A 12,865-nucleotide genomic window follows, 5' to 3' on the forward strand; every position below is an offset into this window, starting at 1 on the left:
TGGGATACCTGCCAAGGAGAGCTGCTAACAGGGAGTGAAACCAGCTCAAGGGAAAGAAGCATTTTACAGTCAACAAAGCTAGATGGAGTTGGAGATCTGGAGAGCAATTTTGACATCAGACTTGGAAATGCAGAGTTTGGAGTTTGCCCAGCTGGTTTTTGGTTTTGTTTTCGTACAATATTCTCTTGCTATGTTCCCTTCCCTATGTTTTGAAATGGTAATGTATATTCTGTGCCATTATATATTGGAAGTATGTGATCTGATTTTTGATTTTGGTTTTTACAGAGGGATTACAGTTAAGAGATTGCAAGAATGTTAGGAGAGACTTTGAACTTTGGACTTCTAAAAATTGTTTAAAAGACTATAATAGACTACGGGGACTTTTGAAGTTGAACTAAATGCATTTTGCGTTGTAATGTTGTTAAAAGCTTAGGGGGCCAGGGAGTGGAATGTAGTAGTTTGAATGTAATTGGCCCCCATAAGTCCATTTCCTGTTGCCTACAAGGTGTAGGACTGTCAGCTACTTCTCTAGCATCATTTCTGCCAGCATACTACCTGTCCCACTATGATGATAATGGACTGAATTTCTGAAATTGTAAACGGCCACCTTAATTAAAAGTTACCATTATAAGAGTTGCCATTGTCATGGTGTCTCTTCAGAGCAATAGAAACTCTAAGAAATGTAGCATGAGTTCTAACAGGTCTTAATAATAAAAACCTCGAGTCAGATATTGGGGGGGGAAATGTTAAGAGATCAGAGAGATGAAGGAGCATAACCACTTCCCATCCCAAAAGAGAAAGAATTCCTGCTTCCTCCCACCTTCTCACTTCCTCTCTCCATCCATTTATATCACTTTCTGTTCATCTCCAGATTTCTATGGTTAGCTAGTGCATAGCTCAGCCCTCTGATCTTCAGGCATGCTTCATTTGTACAAACAAGATATCACCACATTCCCCCGCTTTTCTAAAAATTTGAAAAGGAATTTTATAACTAATATAAGAAAAACTATATACAATAACTATATACAATATATACAAGCAATAAATACATCAACAATGCCTTGTCTATTAGTAATTGACAAATTCAGAGAAAATACTCCATATCAATCTTATCTTGGTGAGTCCAAAAGTTGTACCTAATTCACTTTCTATTCTAACTTGCATTATCAAATCTATTTTTTTGTGTCTCTCAACTTAATACACTTTACATTTCTTTAATGAATTTCTTTTCTGAATCTGGTAACAAGAGAAACTATAATTATAACTGTAAAGTCTTCAACTTTATCAGAGATCTGAGAAGGAAATAATATTAACTGAGTAATCAGGAAGTGTAAGAGTGAGAGTAAGCAAGCAACTTCCAAAAATGTGAGAAATGACAGAAACAACTGACTGCCTGGACAGACACCAAAGGTGAAAAGATCTCCCATGCTCTTGGGTATGTAAAAATGGCAATCTTACTAAAAGCAATCTACAGATTCAATGCAATGCCAATCAAAATCCCAGAAAATTCTTCACAGACCTTGAAAGAATGGTACTCAATGTCATATAGAAAAACAAACAAAACAAAACAACAACAACAAAACTTCTGGAGGCATCAAAATCCCTGACTTCAAACTCTACTACAGAGCTACAGTACTGAAAAAAGCCTGGTATTAGCATAAAAACAGACAGAAGGACCAATAGAACCAAATTGAAGACCCGGATATTAATCCACACACCCTCGAACACCTGATTCTTGACAAAAAAGCATAAAATATCAAATGGAAAAAAGAAAGCATGTTTAACAAATGGTGCTAGTGTAACTGGATATCAACATGTAAAAGAATGAAAATAGATTCATATCTATCACCATGCACCAAACTCAAGACCAAAATGGATTAAAGACCTTAACATAAAGCCAGCTATACAGAACTTCATAGAAGAGAAAGTGGGAAGTACACTTGAACACATTGGCACAGGAGACCACTTCCTAAATATAATCCCAGTAGCATAGACACTGAAAGAAACAATTAATAAATGGGACCTCCTGAAACTGAAAAGCTTCTGTAAAGCAAAGGACACAGTCAACAAGACAAAGCAGTAGCCTACAGAATGGGAAAAGATCTTCACCAACCCCACATCAGACAGAGATCTGATTTCCAAAATATACAAAAAACTAAAGAAATTGGTCATCAAAAGAACAAATAATTCAATTAAAAAATGGAGGACACACCTAAACCAAGACCTCTCAACAGAGGAATCTAAAGCGGCTGAAAGACATTTAAGGAAATGATCAACATCTTTAGTCATCAGAGAAATGCAAATTAAAACAACTCCGAGACTCCATCTCACACCTGTAAGAATGGCCTAGATCAAAACCACTGATGACAACTTATGCTGGAGAGGTTGTGGGGTAAAGGGAACACTTATGCATTGCTGGTGGGAGTGCAAGCTGGTACAGCCCCTTTGAATATCAGTGTGGCAATTTCTCAGAAAATTAGGAAACAACCTTCCTCAAGTCCCAGTAATACCACTTTTGGGTATACACCCAAAGGAGGCTTAATCGTGCCACAAGGACATGTGCTCAACTATGTTCATAGCAGCATTGTTTGTCATAGTCATAAATGCCCCTTGACCGAAGAATGGATAAGGAAAATGTGGTACATTTACACAATGGAGTACTACACAGCAGAAAAAAATAATGACATTTTGAATTTTGCAGGAAAATGGATGGAGCTAGAAAACATCATTTTGAGTGAGGTAAAGCAGACCCAGAAAGACAATTATCACATGTACTCACTCATAAGTGGTTTTAGAACATAAAACAAAGAAAACCAACCTACAAATCATAATCCCAGAGAACCTAGACAACAATGAGGACCCTAAAAGAGATATACATAGATCTAATCGATATGGGAAGTAGAAAAAGACAAGATCTCCTGAGTAAATTGGGCACATGAGGACCTTGGGGGAGGGTTGAAGGGAAAGGGAGAGGAAGGAAGGGGAACAAAAAAAAATGCACAGCTCAATAAAAATCAAGAAGATTAAAAAAAAAGAATGCATGTTTCTGTGAGTCTGGGGGAAGTATTTAAACTTGTGAGACAAAAGGGTGGTTGATGTAGAGGTCAGTAATGAATGGCAAGATCCAAGGGTTCTTTTGATTCAGATGATCCTAGTCACCTAGTATTTTAAAATGAACCATCTTTGGTGCTGCGCTCCAGTATTTTAATTTATGTTGTTTTAAAAGCATTTTCCATCAATTAAAGTTGAGTTCTATATAACCCAACAGTAAGTAGAGGATGGGAGCTGTTAGGAGTACCAACAGTATTCTTCCTACCATGTACTTTTGTTGGCATCAACATCATCACTAGAGTTAATTATCCTGTTGTCACCTGGTGAATTAGGGATTGTGGTTCATTAAAGCTCCATTCCTTGATATATGATCACCAAAGATTCATAAGGTTGAACTGAAACCTGAAAATTCTCAGAAATATATTCATGTTGCTTTGAGTTCTAATAGCTCTGTTGTCTGTGCTTTGTTCTGAACTACCCATCATCTTCTGTCAGGGCACCTTTTTAACTTCATATGTGCTCTTTTCTTGGATGAATGATTAGTTCCTTCATATTCAGTAAGACCTTCATTTATGCTCATGTGCACATACTTGAGTTATAGCACTTTGCAAGTCTGGAGCCATTTTCATCACTACTTTATATGAATCTCATTAAATAAGAGGATCTGTATAGTTTGATGGTGACTCTAAGATAGGTTTTTTTTTTAAAAAAAACTGAAAGATATTCTTAAAGCAAGAATCCTGTTAAAGCTTTCTATAAGCAAAAAAGAAGAAATGTTGCAGATTGCTGATGACATGTCTTGTTACTCTGATAAAACACACCCACAAAAATCCCTTAAGAAAGGGGTTATTTTGGCTCATAGATGAGGGTTCAGTCATGATGGTGAAGAAACCAAGGTAGCATATCACATTGTATCTGTAATCATTAAGAAGTCAAGAAGAAGGTAGTGATTACACATCATTTTTAGGCCTCCTAGAAACTCAAGCTCATAGAATGACACTACCCACTCTTAGGTAGGGTCTTCACACCTCAGTTAACCCAATAATGATGGTTCGTCACAAGCATACCCAGAGGTTCTGGATCCTGTTAAATTTATAATAGATATCAGTTGTACCTTTATGCCTAGAACTGCTGCCTGTTAGTTACATTACTTCAGGTCAATTGCTCAAACAGAAGAACTTATGTTTAAATATTGCAGTAATATTATCTAAAGAGAGTCTTCTATATTTTGTATGCTGAACCCAATGAATGTTAAGAATCCTATGAATGTTACTTTCTTCTTGTTCTGCCTACAGTGTTTTCTCTTTGCTATTAAAAATAGTGTGATAGAGACCCTACCCATCATAAACTTTTAGCTTTATATTTAGAACTAAATCAGAGAAACAGATGATTAAAACAGTATAATAAATGGAAAGAGTAGAAGAACAAAGTACTTTGGGAGTTTGTGCAAGACTCCCTACAATCATAAATTAAAGCACAGCTTAAAAGATAAGAAAGAATGAAAAGGTGCTATCATGATTCCTATCATTAATATCGTTATTGCCAAATCTCAGCAGGCTTGCTAGTTAATTACTAGGCTTTGCCATATGATATAACTACAACAATGATTGAAATGTTCTATAACTATAGTGCTTATAAATACAATATTCAACATGGCAGCCAATAATAGTGAATCTATGTGAAGTCAGTGACTACCATATTAGATACTTCTCACTAGGATGCAATAGGTACTTCTGAGCACTGTGTTATAAGCTTGATTCTGATGAATCAGCTTCCCACTTTCTAGTGGTGGGCCCACTTCATACCTCTTATTCAAGGCTTTTTTTGGCTTTACTGTTGACACAGGCCTTGCATTTAAATATACGATTAAATAAACTATTCTCTGTGCTACCACTAACTCTGTGTCTTTGTTAGGCTTTGGCTAAGCCTAGCTTTCTAAAATTTAAAATTTTTTTTTGAGAATTTCCTTCATATGCATTGTATTTACCTCACCACTACCTGCTGCTTGACTACTGAATTTGTTTCACATTATTCCTATGTACAGGGTTGAACCTTTAGGAATAGATAACTTGTCAGGCAGTTCATTCCAGGAGAAAACAGATTCTCTTTCTTGAAGTCATTGATTGCCTGCATCTCTTCATCTAGGGGCGGGCCCTTGTGAAATTTCCTGTCCACATTTGCATGTCAAGTGATGTTTGTAGAGTAAAAGCTCTGAGCTTACTTCCAGGTGAAAAAAAAAAACTTATGAAAACCCACCAATCTCTGAGCACAAAAACCCATCTGTCACCCAGCATAAAAACCCACAAATCCCTGAGCTTTCCCCAAGATCAGACTACATAATCTCTCCAATCCAGGGACACCCTAGAGAGCCCTGAATCTCTATCTCCAGAAAACCTATATAAAGCCTGCTTTCTATTCAGTTAGCTGCTGATTCTTGCCTGAGCAAAGGCTATCGTCCTCTTGTGTCTTTCCCAATACATCTCTGTGTGAGGTTTGTTGTGCAGTATGACTTTGTGGTATTCCTTGGCTCCTGACTGACAGAACACCTTTTCCCTCAGTGCTTTAATACTTGCATTGTGGGAAACCTTCTCCCTCAGAGTTGCAGTGTCTCCATTGCGATAGCATTCCCTTTCAGAGCTGCAGCATTTCTGTTGGGGAAGTGTTTCCCTTCTGAGCTGTAACATTTATAGTGCTGTTTTAATTCAAGTCTTGCTTAGGAAACCACTTTAGAGATTTCACATGTACAGCAGTTTTCTTGCCATGACTAGAAGACACTATCTCATAGCTGGGCTCCTGGTTCTCCGGCTCTTAGTAGTTTTACCTCCTCTCCCATATTTCTCCTGTGCCTGAGATGTAGGGGTTGCACCATAGATGTATCAGTTGGGGATGAATACCCCATGATCACTCCTAGAATTCTTTATGTTTTGACAAGCTGTGGATCTCTGCAATAGTTTCCATCTATTTTGAAAAGATGTTTGGTAAACGGGAGGTGAGAGCGTCATTTATCTGAGGGGATAAGGATATTTATATTTATACTACCACTAGAAATTTATACCGCCACTAGTATGTATACCACCACTAGAAATTATGTCAGTTCAGGATAATGACAGAAGGAGAGTCTTCTCTATGGTCTGTGATTTCCCTAGCCATGGGTAGTTGACTAGGTATGCAGCATCAGGCATGAATATAGTACCAGTAGGTCTTGAAGGATACACTTTTGAGTCTTAGGTCCCATTAGACAGCTACTACCTAATGCCCAAGATAAAACAAAAAGCGCCACTGTTGCATGATTTCTGGTATCTTGCTAGCTGACCATTGTTGGTTTTGTAGGCTTTACAGTTGGGTAGGACCACTGATCGCTCCTCGCCCTTGGTGGCTTGCATAGCACCTTCATTTGCCACGAGAGCAAGCATATTTCAGTTTGCAGCTATCTCCTAAAGATCTGACTTCGAGGTTAGCACATTCTGCCCTCTCACCATCTGATTCTGTTAGTCCTTTCCCACTCCTCAGAGGCATGTTCATGAGCATATTAAGGCTGTGCTGCTGATTAAAAATATCACTTCTTCCTCTATTGTTCTTCAGTTATGTTTATTTTGTTTTCTTTAGGGGTTTGACAGTCTCTAGAGAAATGCTACATTGTACTTTATGTCAGTTCTGGAGACAAAACATCACTGTGCCTTCAGTTTCAAAACATTCTGTCCTGGTGAACCGCTTGTGTACTTCCACTTGTATAAACCAGAGAGCCCATTTTCACTTCTCATTCCTTTCCAAACCCTACCCCATGTCATTCCTAATTCAATCTGGCAGTTCCTGCTACCTGGTAGATACATATTATATATCTATATCTATATCTATATCTATATCTATATCTATATCTATATCTATATCTATATCTATATCTATATCTATATCTATATCTTCTTTGCAAGCGTCTTTGATTCTTCTCATCCTTGAAAATCCACCAGACTTTCGCAGGTGTGGTCTTATTTGATCACAAATAATATGTACACAAGAGCTGTCTTTTCATTTTATTTGCTGGGCAGCCTGGGATATGGGATGTACTGGCTAGTTTTGTGTCACCTTGACACTAGCTAGAGTCATCAGAGAGGAGGGAACCTCAATTGAGAGAATGCCCCCATAAGATCTGATAGTAAGGCACTTTCTTAATTAGCGCTCAGTGGAGGACCCCGTCCATTGTGGGTCATGCCATCCCTGGGCTGCTGATCCTGGGTTCTATAAGAAAGCAGGCTCATCAAACCATGATGAGCAAGTCAGCAAGCAGCAGCCCTCCATGGCTTTTGCATTATTAGCTCCTGCTTCCAGATTCCTGTCCTGTTTGGTTCCTATCCTGACTTCTTTCAGTGAAGAACATTGATGTGGAAATGTACATCCAAATAAATCCCTTCCTCCTCAAGTTGCTTTGTTCATAGTGCCTTGTCGCAGTCATAGCAACCCTAGCAAAACAGTAAACTTCTAGAGTCTCTAAAAGACAAAGTTGTCCTTCCCAAACTTCCAGAGCAATAATTTAGCTATTGCTCCATGGAACCCATGCTACAATTTTGATTATGGCATCTCACAGGTCAGATGTATCTGTTTGGAAATTTTATTATGTATTTATTGCATCTCACATTTCAGTATACTTATGGCTCAGAATATTTTCTAAACACCCTCTCTGCTAGTAGAGAAATGTTGTTCCATTTTATCCAGGTGTTCTAAGTAGTATTTATTTCTTTTATCCCATTTTTAAAGAACAAAATAGAGACACCCAAATCCCAGTCATATGACACTTACTAGGTTTTTACCTATTGTATCAGCTCTGTACTTTCCTGTATCAACTGAAGATAAAACATATGCAAATGAAAAACACATGTATAACCTAACCTTAGTTCAGGGAATTTGCTCGTAATGATTAATCATTTCCAGCTCTTTTTCATTATCATCTTCTGTATTGAAGGAGGCCATTCCTGCACGTTTAAAATCTAGAGCTACCTGAGAAATTTAGAACCTGGTAAAAGTATCCGAATGTACCTGAGCTTAGTAGCTTAAAGCAGCAGCTGGTACAGCAGAGTCAAGGAATGGAAAATCAGTAAGGTCTATGTTAACAATTAATTTGCAATACTCTTTCTTGGATTAAAATAAGTGGTCCCTAAGAGTCTTCAGGAACAAAGTGAATCAATTAACTAATTAATCTTTTATAAATCACCAGTATTGAAGTTGCTCATTGTAAGAACTGTCAATGACTTTTAAATATGTCAACAGTGCCTCCCAGGCTTTAACTTGTTGTTCAGTATTAATTGGCCTTTCATGAAGATAGTGGCTTGATGTGCTGAGGACAATTGAAGGAATAGTGATAGTTTTAATCAGGGCAAACATTTTTTGAGCAGTTTTTCTTGGCTGTTGCATCAACAGATGTTTCTGATATTACTTTGCTTTTTCATTTATTGGAGAAGTTAAAGCTTAGCTGGAAAGGACAGAAGAGTTAGCCTCTGTTCCTGAGTGAGTGAAATGAGCTGGCAGGTTTCTTCACATGTCGTTGATAAAATGTCTGCTGATGTACTGGAATTAGTTCAGTTTCTGGCTGGGGCTAGGGCAACAGATTAGATGAAGTTTCTGCGTGCAAGTTTCAGCGGAACTCAGAGAACAGTGAAGCTGTGAGGTTGGCAGAGCACAAAGAACTTCAAAAGGGAGACAAAAGGTAAAGATCAGGATGCAGGGGACCTGGTGAATTCCCTCATAAGAGGAGAATGATTTTTTTTTTATTTTTATTCTTTTTTAATTAAAATTTCCACCTGCTCCCCGTTTCCCATTTCCCTCCCCTCCTCCCAAATATTGCCCCCTCCTGCCAGTCCCCTCCCCCTATCCCCACTCCTCTTCTCCTTCCCCCACACCATTCCCCCTCCCTCTCGATACTGAAGAGCAGTCCAAATTCTCTGCCCTGCAGGAAGACGAAGGTCTTTTATCTATGTCCAGGAAGGTGAGCGTCTAAACAGGCTAAGCTCCCACAAAGCCAGTTCATGTATTAAGATCGAAACCTAGTGCCATTGTCCTTGGCTTCTCATCAGCCTTCATTGTCCGCCATGCTCAGAGAGTCCAGTTTCAACCCATGCTTATTCAGTCCCAGACCAGCTGGCCTTGGTGGGCTCCCAATAAATCAGTTCCACTGTCACAGTGGGTGGGTGCATCCCTCGTGGTCCTGATTTCCTTGCTCGTGTTCTCCCTCCTTCTGCTCCTCATTTGGACCTTAAGAGCTCAGACCGTTGCTCCAAATTGAGTCTCTGTCTCTACCTCGATCCATCGCCAGATGAAGGTTCTAAGGTGATATGCAAGATATTCATCAGTATAGGATAGGGTCATTTCAGGTTCCCTCTCCTTAGTTGCCCAAGGTACCAGCTGGGGACATCACCCTGGACACCTGCGAACCCCTCTAGAGTCAAGTTTCTTGCCAACCCTAAGATGGCTCCCTTAGTTAGGATATATACTTCGCTGCTCCCGTATCCTCCCTTCCTATATCCCAACCATCCCAATCCCCCGAGCTCCTCCCATCCTCCCCTTCTAATGTTTCTCATCCCATTTCCCCTTTGCCCCATGCCACCTCACCCGCAAGTTCCCAGTTTTTGCCCTGCAATCTTGTCTACTTCCCCTCTCCAGGCGGATGACTATATGATTTTCTTTGGGTTCACTTTCTTATTTAGCTTCTCTAGGATCACAAATTATATGCTCAATGTCCTTTATTTATGGCTAGAAACCGATTATGAGTGAGTACATCCCATGTTCCTCTTTTTGGGTCTGGGATACCTCACTCAGGATAGTGTTTTCTATTTCCATCCATTTGCACGCAAAATTCGAGAAGTCATTGTTTTTTACCGCTGAGTAGTACTCTAATATGTATATATTCCACACTTTCTTCATCCATTCCTCCATTGAAGGGCATCTAGGTTGTTTCCAGGTTTTGGCTATTACAAACAATGCTGCTATGAACATAGTTGAACAGATACTTTTGTCATTTGATGGGGCATCTCTTGGGTATATTCCCAATAGTGGTATTACTGGATCTTGGGGTAGGTTGATCCCAAATTTCCTGAGAAATCGCCACACTGCTTTCCAAAGTGGTTGCACAAGTTTGCATTCCCACCAGCAATGAATGAGTGTGCCCCTTTCTCCACAACCTCTCCAGCAAAGGCTATCATTGGTGTTTTTGATTTTAGCCATTCTGACAGGTGTAAGATGATATCTCAAAGTTGTTTTAATTTGCATTTCCCTTATCGCTAAGGAGGTTGAGCATGACCTAAAGTGTCTTTTGGCCATTTGAATTTCTTCTGTTGAGAATTCTCTGTTCAGATCAGTGCCCCATTTTTTTATTGGGTTCATTAGCATTTTAAAGTCTAGTTTCTTGAGTTCTTTATATATTTTGGAGATCAGACCTTTGTCTGTTGCAGGGTTGGTTAAGATCTTCTCCCATTCAGTGGGTTGCCTTTTTGTCTTAGTGACAGTGTCCTTTGCTTTACAGAAGCTTCTCAGTTTCAGGAGGTCCCATTTATTCAATGTTGTCCTTAATGTCTGTGCTGCTGGGGATAAACGTAGGAAGTGATATCCTGTACCCATATGTTGTAGAGTACTTCCCACTTTTTCTTCTATCAGGTTCAGTGTGTTCAGACTAATATTGAGGTCTTTAATCCATTTGGACTTGAGTTTTGTGCATGGTGATAGATATGGATCTATTTTCATTCTTCTACACGTTGACAACCAGTTCTGCCAGCACCATTTGTTGAAGATGCTCTCTTTTTTCCATTGAATACTTTTAGCTCCTTTATCAAAAATTAGGTGTTCATATGTTTGTGGGTTAAAATCAGGGTCTTCTACTCGGTTCCGTTGATCGACTTCTCTGTTTTTATGCCAATACCAAGCTGTTTTCAATACTGAGGCTCTGTAATAGAGTTTGAGGTCAGGGATGGTAATGCCTCCAGAAGTTCCTTTATTATATAAGATTGTTTTGGCTATCCTGGGTTTTTTGTTTCTCCATATAAAGTTGATTATTGTCCTCTCAAGATCTGTGCAGAATTTTGATGGGATTTTAATGGGGATTGCATTGAATCTATTAATTGCCCTTGGTAGAATTGCCATTTTTACTATGTTGATCCTCCCAATCCAAGAGCAAGGGAGATCCTTCCATTTTTCTGGTATCCTCCTCAATTTCTTTCTTCATAGACTTAAAGTTCTTGTCAAATAGATCCTTCACTTCCTTGGTTAGAGTTACCCCAAGATATTTTATGCTATTTGTGGCTATCGTGAAGGGTGATGCTTCTCTGATTTCCCTCTCTGCTTCCTTATCCTTTGTGTATAGGAGGGCAACTGATTTTTTGGAATTGATCTTGTATCCTGCAACGCTACTAAAGGTGTTTATCAGCTGAAGGAGTTCTTTGCTGGAGTTTTTGGGGTCGCTTATGTACACTATCATATCGTCTGCAAATAATGAAAGTTTAACTTCTTCCTTTCCAATTTGAATCCCTTTGATCCCCTTATGTTGTCTTATTGCTATTGCTAGAATTTCGAGCACTATATTAAAGAGGTATGGAGAGAGTGGACAACCTTGTCGTGTTCCTGATTTTAGTGGAATAGCTTTGAGTTTCTCTCCATTTAATTTGATGTTAGCTGACGGCTTGCTATAAATAGCTTTTATTATACTTAGGAACGACCCTTGTATTCCTAATCTCTCTAAGACCTTTATCATAAAGGGATGTTGAATTTTATCAAATGCTTTTTCAGCATCTAATGAAATTATCATATGGTTTTTCTCTTCCAGTTTATTTATATGATGGATTACATTGATAGATTTTCGTATGTTGAACCAGCCCTGCATCTCTGGGATGAAGCCTACTTGATCATAATGGATAATTTTTCTAATGTGTTCTTGGATTCGGTTTGCCAGTATATTATTGAGAATTTTTGCGTCGATGTTCATGAGTGAGATAGGCCTGTAATTCTCTTTCTTGGTTGGGTCTTTGTGTGGTTTTGGTATCAGGGTAACTGTAGCTTCATAAAAGGAATTAGGCAATGACTTCTCTGTTTCAATATTGTGAAATACATTAAGGAGTATAGGTATTAGGTCTTCTTAGAAGTTCTGGTAGAATTCTGCATTGAAGCCATCTGGACCTGGGCTTTTTTTGGTGGGGAGGTTTTTTATAACAACTTCTAATTCTTCGCGACTAACAGGTCTATTTAGATTGTTCACCTGGTCCTGGTTTAACTTTGGTATATGGTACTTATCTAAAAAAGTGTCCATTTCTTTTACATTTTCCAATTTTGTGGCATACAGGTTTTTGTAGTAAGATCTAATGATTCTCTGAATTTCCTCTGTGTCTGTGGTTATGTCTCCCTTTTCGTTTCTGATTTTGTTAATATGCGTATTCTCTCTCCACCGTTTGATTAGTTTGGATAGGGGTTTATCAATCTTATTGATTTTCTCCAAGAACCAGCTTTTTGTTTCATTGATTCTTTGGATTGTTTTCTGTGTTTCTATTTTGTTGATTTCAGCCCTCAATTTGATTATTTCCAGTCTTCTACTTCTCCTAGGTGAGTCTGCTTCTTTTTTTTCTAAAGCTTTCAGGTGGGCTATTAAGTCTCCAATGTGTGCTTTCTCCGTTTTCTTTAAGTGGGCACTTAATGCTATGAACTTTCCTCTTAGCACTGCTTTCATAGTGTCCCATAGGTTTGAGTATGTTGAGTCTTCGTTTTCATTGAATTCAAGAAAGACTTTAATTTCTTTCTTTATTTCTTCCTTGATCCAGGTGTGGTTCAGTAGTTGACTGTCCAGTTT

Source organism: Chionomys nivalis, chromosome 3 (assembly GCF_950005125.1).
Source record: "Chionomys nivalis chromosome 3, mChiNiv1.1, whole genome shotgun sequence".
Taxonomy (NCBI): Eukaryota; Metazoa; Chordata; class Mammalia; order Rodentia; family Cricetidae; genus Chionomys; species Chionomys nivalis.